This window comes from Pinus tabuliformis, chromosome X (assembly GCF_031772625.1).
Source record: "Pinus tabuliformis cultivar Carrire ecotype Pingquan chromosome X, CPIR1, whole genome shotgun sequence".
Taxonomy (NCBI): Eukaryota; Viridiplantae; Streptophyta; class Pinopsida; order Pinales; family Pinaceae; genus Pinus; species Pinus tabuliformis.
In genome coordinates this window covers 161,763,885-161,772,939 of record NC_142308.1, presented here as the reverse complement: position 1 = coordinate 161,772,939, position 9,055 = coordinate 161,763,885, and positions in this window count along the sequence as shown.

Below are 9,055 nucleotides of genomic sequence, written 5' to 3'. Positions count from 1 at the left end.
TCTCTTGCATACTAGTTTATTGACTTCTAATGAAGTACAAAGTTCTAAAGGTGCTCAATAATGATTCACCCACCCCTCCTCCTCTCAGTATTGTTGATATTTCCAAAAACTTTCTCACATTCTGTAACTTTCTCCACCAAAGAGTCAAATGTCATAGATTTTAGTTCATAACTAGCTTGCAAGGATTCAACATAGTGAAAGCATGTAGGATAGATGGCCTTGATGAAGGCTATGAGAGAAAGGTTTATCTTTACTCCCATGGCATCTATATCATACATGATGGATTTGGTCTAAGAAGCCAAGGCCATGGGATTGTCATCCTTCAACTCTAAGTTGAAGTTTTTTATCAAAATTTTCACAAGCTCTAATTTTGAGTGTGAGTTATACAAAATTTTTAAGTTTTCTAGAGCATTGTAAGAATCTTTAATGGAAACAATATAATGGCTCACCTCTTCACCTACTAATACAACAATCAAGGCATAGGCTTTATTGTCTTTATTCTTCCATATGGCTAGCTCTGTGTCTTATGTAGGCTTCTTAGGTTCATTGTGCTCCTCTCCTTCACATATGCCATTCCAAAAATCATTGAAAATGAGTGGGTTTGATCTTTTTGAATTGTTCCATATAGTTGTTTGTGCCAGTCAACACTACTTTGATAATGGAAATGAGAGAATGCATCTTAAAACGAAGCTCTAAGTTTTCAGGTTGAAAAATTGATAAGAAAAAACACTACACTAATAATAATAATAATAATCTTTGATGAATATTAGCATGTAGGCATATAGAGAATTGATAGGTGAGTGAAAATTCCTTCAAATGTTTGAGACACTAGTTAATTTCCATGTTGATCTTAGTCTAAATAAAAAATATACATAACCCCATTTGCATGCACTTATAAGACCTTTAGTTTGTATTTAAAATTTGAGATGAAACATATGCCTTTTATTTTGTATTCAAGATTATAGATGAAAGAGGAGACCTTTACTTTTTATTCAAAATCAAAGATGAAAGAGACAAATAAAAAGTAGATTTGATATCTCTCCAAATTGGGGATAGAGCATTGTAATTAGGAGTTTGTGCATTTTTCCATGTCCCTCTTCTACAATTTGAGCGAATCACCCATGCCTTCCTGTTAGTACATCAATTTTTGAAGGACAATATCACTCTAAACTTTTCGCAACCTCCCTTTTAAACCTCAAGGTTCGTAATTGTAATTAATACTTCTGATGTTGGGAATGGCTAGTGTGAACATCTTAACAAACTTTAATTTATGTAATATTCATTTTATCTAATATTTTTCCAAAAAATGAAGAAATGAGAAACCACCATGAATCCTAATTCCCGGTGGAAGATGTGAGGGGAAATGGGGAAATTCCCATCTTTCCTTAAATTTAATGTCTAGATTTTTTATTTGGTAGTTGAACTACTCAACTGTTAGAAGTGATGAGGGAGAAAGGGAGAGGTATGAGACTACTCCAAAAGTATGACAACATACCCATCTAGAGCCCTTGGAATTGAACATGCAACCAAGAGGAGACTCTGACTTTGCAAGAAGGGGATACTGGTTGGTCAAAGAGAGAGGGAAAATGAGTAGAGAGATTGTAGGGTATACGACTTGCAAAGAGGTGTGTGTGTAAACTTTAGTAACCTGTGGAATGAAACGGAACCACACCTAGATCTAAAATTGCGTCTTTGAATAAAAGGTGAGAAAAAAATCCTTCTGAGATGTAATAGCTTGTGTGGAGTTGTCATTTACTTGATTGGTTAGGACTATTTGTGTTAAAGCTTTTAGCCTAAGCTGAAGGGTTGAATGAATTGCTAAGAAATCTTGTTGTATCTATATACAATAACCACTAAGAGGAAGTACCAAGGGACTATTGGATTAGAAAAGGACTCCCTATGTGTTGTGTAGGCCCAGTGCAACAATACCATGAAAGATAAAAGGCCCTATTTTAGTGGCTAAAAAGTAGCACATTGAATTCTTGTGTATGAAGGAGAGTAGCCTTATGGCCTCTACTCTTTTTGAAAGGGGAAGTACCAAGGGACTATTTGATTAGAAAAGGACTCCCTTTGTGTTGTGTAGGCCCAGTGTAGCAATACTATGAAAGATAAAAGGCCCTATTTTAGTGGCTAAAAAGTAGCACATTGAATTCTTGCGTATGAAGGAGAGTATCCTTGTGGCATCTACTCTTTTTGAATATTTGATATCACTAGAGTGGATCTTCCTCTCAAGGCATAAGATCTAGCTTAGGGGTGGTTAGATGCAAGAAAATTATATTGTAGCTAAGCCTATTGTTGGGTGGAGAGTGGTTCTCTCTTATTTATTTTCTAGTAGAGCTTAAATAACTCAAATAAGTGTAACTATTTCTCTTTTAATGAAATGAAAATGTTATTCATAGTTTTCATTAAAGTTATTGTGTTGGTTTACTATGAAAATATTGTAACGATGAGCTAAACAATGTGTAAATGTGCTTGGCTACTAACTACTATTTTATTTATGTGTGAACCCTGTAAAGAGAAGTATTCTTTGAAATATATTTTCCTATGATGAAGGTGAGAGGTATAATGTTGTGAAGTAGAATGTACAAGTTGAATTGAGATCCAAGCTTTTTCAAAGCATTTTGTTATGTGAATGGCCCTTATCGGGGCATTTGTAGTTGTATCCCTATTTGGTGATAATAAGACTTGAAGGTTCTTCTCTCTTGAGGGGACTCTATAGAAATAACTCGAAATTTGTAGTTGCTAATGGATTTTGACTTAAAACAATAGACACAAATTTCTTCTACTCAAACTATGGAAGGGAAAACATTCAATAGAAACATATGCAATCATTCAATCACAATGAACACAATATTTTTACTAGGGAACCCAACTGGGGAAAAAACCCCTCCTATGTTTGTATTATATCATATGAGACAATGATCAATAACAATGATTACTTCAATCCTTGAAGCTCCCTCTGCACTGCAATATTGATCTCCTCATATTGAGTCTGCTCTGCCCAATACTTACGAAAAATAGGCCTCCTTCTTTCTCCTATTTCCTTGCGCAATTCTTGCTCCTAAAGAATATGAACAACCCCTATTTGCTTGCATAATCCTAAGAGAATTCCTCACCTGCTACATGAAAACTCTGTACACTCAATAATATAGAATAATAATTGCTATTATTCCTTTTCCCTCCACTCAAATAGGCAATTTGAATTGCATGCATGACTAGGGCTATTTTTAGTAAATTGACTAGTTAATTGAGAGATCAGTGAGTTAACAACAGTTACAACTACTCAACTGAACTCATACTGACTCTATTCATGACTAGATATTAGATAACTAAGTTTCACTAACTATAACTCCACTAGATTTATATATCTTAGCAATCAATTCATGCACAAATATACTTTTTTCCCACAAACTCGAATTGGCTGACTTAACTAAGTGACTTGGCCATGTCACTCCTACTAACTGCAACTCAAGTCATCCTGCTGATGTGGAAATTTAAATTTCTCCATTTGACTAAGGCACAAGTCAAATGAAGCCTTTTCTTGCTACAATTTAACACTCCCTCTTAGCAAGAAAATGGTTATGCACAACCCCAATCTTTCTCTTGTGGAGGAATGTATTGTAACACAACTAACACTCCCTCTCACTATTTTTGTTGCTACTGCAACAACTACAATTGAGAAGCATCCAAAATACTAAATCAATTGTGTCTCTGAGCTGCAACTGTCTCCTGAGTCTTTGACTGCTACTAGCCTCTACAACTATCGCTCAAGATCTGACTGCATCAACTGACACTGATCCTTCTGCTACTGAATATTGTGGGCCCCTGTAGCAAGGGTAATGATCCATGAGAAGAGTATATTGCAACTGCTACTGCTCTCATATGGATCCTACCCAAATCTTTTCAACTCTAAAGCTAAGGCTCTATATTGCCCCACCTCACTCCTAGAGGTATAGTTGCATGCATGTCGAAATCTACCTCTAGCTTGTAGATATTTTTAACTCGAACACCAATTTGTTTTACTTGTCTAGTAGCAACATGTTTAAATAATAATTCCTCTTACTAAACACCACATCATACCTGTATCCTCAAGTACAACTACAAAAACTAAATTTTTCTTTAGACCAGGCACACACATTAAATTCTTTAGGTGAAGATGAGAGCTTGACTCCCTCTTAAAGGTGACAGCTCCAATCCCTGCTGTACTATACCTCCCATCATCTCCAAGTTCTATGGGTAATTGTAGGTCCTTCTCCTCTAGGTTGCTGAAGAACTCCTTTTTCCCTGTCATATGATATGAAGCACCAAAGTCTAAGTATCACTTTGTTACACGTCATTTTGTCACATTAAGAAAATGATCATTAAAATTGGATCTCTTTCCATCCATCCAAGTGTCATGAAACACTCCCTTGCAAGTCAACAACTTATATAACTTGAATAAAGTGGAATTTCTAGATCTCATGGCACAAAACCCTATTTTTGAGCATCTGTGCAGTTTTTCTGAATAGAATCCACACATGTGCAGTTTCTTCCACTATAATATGCACAGATCTGCACACTGTCTTCCACTATAAACTGCGCAGGTAAATCAATAAAAAGTAAAAGTAAAAAGTGAGATCTAAAAGTATTGTTTGGCAAATCATTCCAACAAAAAGCCTCGAAATCATGTTTATTTGAGCCTAACCTCATTTTTGATGGAACTAATTCCCATTCTTCAAGGATCTCTCATCCCTCTTTTAGTGGATCTCATCCTTGGACTAAAGATCTCAAAATAATTCCTTTTGGCCTATTTATCAAACCATAGGTGGGGGAATTGAGGGAGGCTGCAGAGAGTAAGTTTATGCTGGGATAACCAAGTTGGAGAGCTTATCATTCTTGGAGAGGATTGAGATCAATGGGAGGAGCTTCACAACATCAAGGCACAACTTCTGTAGCTCCTTTATGTTTACGAAATTAATACAAATAAGAATTTCTTCTCACTGCATTATTTAATGGATTAGTTGATGAATTTCATGGATGGTTTATGTTATTTATATTTTTCCATTGGAATGATGTTTGTTATTAGTCTCCTTGATCACTAGTTTGAATTATTGAATCATTTATGTTGCATATGCCTTTGATCCTTTGTCATTTCCATGTGTGTAGGTCTAGATTCAAGCATGGAAGAGATGCACTGAAGCACAAAGGGGGATCTTCATCAAGCATGTTGTAATAAGGTATGAATTTCCATTTCTTACCTTGTTAGCTTATGATTCAAGAAAAGATAGATTGAGGGAAGGAATTAGCTTGATTCTTTGTTTGTTTCTAGTTTCTGTCTAAGATCTAGGGAGATCGCTCTTATCACCAAGAGGGATTTATCGACCTAACACACTCACTCCCTCTTACTGTGCTTGCCATGAAAGTAATGAGGGTGAAATCCAACTCAAATAGTGATGTGAGAGCATCTCCTGTTGCTGCTGCAACATGCTCCTTATTGGATTTCTTATGTGGACACTTGGTTGCATAATGTCCATACTCATGGTAGTGAAAGCATTTAATTTTACAGAGATCTTTCTTCTTGCCATGGTCCTCGATTTTATTCTGCCTTGCCTTGGACCTTCTTTCCTTTGACATTCTTTCCTTTGCCAACTAGAGCATAGTCTTCCTCCTCATCACATCTGAATGAGACCCCATATCTAGCGTTTCTTCTAATCTCCTCCTACACCAAGTCAGACCAAATTCTCTCCCCATTTGGGAGATTGTCTCTTTCATTAACTGAATCCTTATAGCAGTGTCAGAACTTCGAAAGGCTAAGGAGTGCTAAGCTCACAAGCTCAGATGGTGGCACAGTCTCTCCTACTCCTCCAAGTTCATCTCTGACCTGAGTGAATCTGGATAGGTATTGAACAATGGTTTCATTTTTCTGCATTCGAATGTTCTTGAGCTTATCTTTCAATGCCAATTTCTTGGAATCATTGCTGCTTTCGAATAACTCTGTGAGGGTTTTCCACATTGCATAAGCAATTTGATTGCCATGCAAACTCAAAACCACATGGTCTCTGACTCCCTCCAGGATAATCCACCTAGATTTTGTTGTATCTTTCTTCCACTGAGTCAATTGTTATGAATTTGATGTTGTTGGTTTTGGAATATCAGTTTGTGTGTACTCTAGTACTCCATTGTCATCGAGCACAAACTCCATCCTATCCTTTTTCCAAGCACAGAAATTTGAAGTGCCCTCCAGTTCATACTCAAGCCTAAATCCATTAAAAGAAATTATTCCTACACTAAAGAAAATCTGCACCAAAAACTCTGCAGTTCGAAATTTCTCTAAGAGAATATCTAGAACCTAGTTTCTATGTAGTCTTCAATAGCTCTGATACCATGTAGAAATAACTCAAAATTTGTAGTTGCTAATGAATTCAGACTTAAAATAATAGACACAAATTTCTTCTACTCAATCTGTGAAAGGGAAAACATGTAATAGAAACACATGCAATCATTCAATCATAATGAACACAATATTTTTACTAGGGAACCCAACTGGGAAAAAAACCCCTCCTCTATTTGTATTAGATCAGATGAGATAATGATCAATTACAATGTCTGCTTCAATGCTTGAAGCTCCCTCTGCACTGCAGTACTGATCTCCTCCTCCCAAGTCTTCCCTGCCCAATACTTAGGCAAAATAGGCCTCTCTCTTCCTCTTATTTCCTTGCGTGATTCTTGCTCCTAAAGAATAGGAAGAACCCTTATTTTCTTGCACAATCCCAAGAGAATTCCTCACCTGCTACATGCAAACTTTGTACACTCAATAGTATACAATAATAAATACAATTATGCCTTTTCCCTCCACTTAACTAGACAATTCAAATTGCATGCATGACTAGGGATACTTTTAGTAAATTGACTAGTTAACTGAGAGATCAATGAGTTAACAACAATTACAACTACTCAACTAAACTCATACTAACTCTATTCATGACTAGAGCTCAGATCACTAAGTTTCACTAATTATAACTTCATTAGATTGCTAGATCTTAGCAATTAACTCATGCACAACTATACCTCTTTCCCACAAAATCGAATTGACTGAATTAACTAAGTGACTTGGCCATGTCACTCCTGCTAACTAAAACTCAAGTCATCATGTTGATGTGGGAATTCGAATTTCTCCATTTGACTAAGGCACAAGTCAAATGAAGCTTTTTCTTGCTACAATTTAACAAAGTTTGTTTACCTATTGATAAGCCAAAATGTTGTCCTCTCTAGTGTAAGAGTTGGTGTTATAGTGTGAGGTTGCAATCCCAAAAAGGTGAGCAGAGACTCACTCCATGGGGTGAAGTGTGGATTTTGCCATTGGCTACCTTGTGTTTTTCTTTTGTGATGATGCTACATTGAGGATAATATTTGGGATGTCTTCATAGGTTGGAGAAGACTTTTGTAATTTCAGAAATCTTATAGGAAAGTATTTTTCCCTATTAGAGTCAGTGTCAATGTTTTGAAACATGATTAGGTACTTAACAAAAGTTTAAAAATTCGGGGATTTATCCCCTTGTTTTCAAGTTGATTTGGAAATTTGGGTATTGGGGGATTTTTAGCCTAGCCCCTAGTCATATGGGTCGGTGGGGAGGGTTGTGTCCAAGAGCTAGTCGCAAGGGGTCTTATGTTTTAATTCCATTAATATGATTGGCCTCAAGCTTTCGATGTTGTTTTTCAATCTTCACGGTCGCAAGTGGCCCAGTTAACATAACTACATATGACAAAATCCTCAATCAATGAAGATGGGAAGCTTGGGATTTGTCAATTGATAGGACTAGTGATTCATAATATATCAAGGTACAAACTCTCTAGATTGTTGAAGATAGATGTTAGCAAGCTTTGTCAAATGATAGATCGAGGATCAAAAATCTGTTGAGATCCAAATATCTGGGCATCTAGAAGAATTTGTAATTAGCATTTAACAAAAATTATGTATGCCAAATGGGTCGGATGGCGGAACCGCAAGTGGAAAAACTTTGTGTGGAGGAAACTTGATATCAAGATTGTCAAGGATCCAAATATCCAAAAAGAAATCATAGCTAAGACTTTCAGAAAAACCCAAATGTCAAATGCCATCATAGAAAGGCATGAGAAGGATACATGGAGTCCATGTGCACACCCTAGACCTTACAAGTTAGTGAGTGCTAATGTGGGATGTTGATGTGTCACATTGATGTGGTGCATAGACTAGTCTAAGATGACATGGCATACCAACATGCCACGGGGAAATGGAAAACTAGGTACATAATAGTTGATGTGGCAGCCAACATGCTACATATAGTGGCAAGTGATGTGGAATCTAAAAGTTTGGAAATATGAATAATTGTGAAATAGGACTAGAGGTGCTCCAACTCTAAGGTGGAGGGCAGGTGGTAGTCTCGTGGATATGACGTGGAGAGTATAATCTTGGATATCATAGATCCAAAAATTTGGAAATTTAGTTGAATGAGACTTTTAGAAATTCCCATATTAAAATGTTTGGGAGTCGACTTGTTGACCACAATAGAAAAGAGAAAACCATATTTGGACGAATTTGGATGTTTTGGAAATTTTGGATATATTCAAAAACTTGGAAATACAAAATTTATTATAAATGAGACAAGAAAATCTTGGATCTAGATGCAAGGGGAGTGTCGTTGACATGTCTAGTAAGGATGTGACCCCACATAGTGGTGACACATGGGAAAAGCATTGTCACATGTCAACCATCTACTGTTGACATAGGGTTGTATGTTGATGACACATGGGAAAAATGCCAATAACATTTTTAATGTGTGGTAATGGTAAGGTTGCTAAAACAACCTTTGAAAGGGGTGAATCCTTAGAAGGGTGCAATTGTGTATCTAGAGCTCAAATTTGGAAGAAATTTATATCATTGGAAATCTCTCGATGAATAGAGGATGATGGAGACCTCAAAGTGGATGAGTAAAAGAAAGAAAAAAATTATAACCCACCTCCTTAAGATGATTTAAGGGGTTGGGTATGTTATTCTGACTAGATTGTCAATTAGCAAGCATGAAAATCATGCTGACAA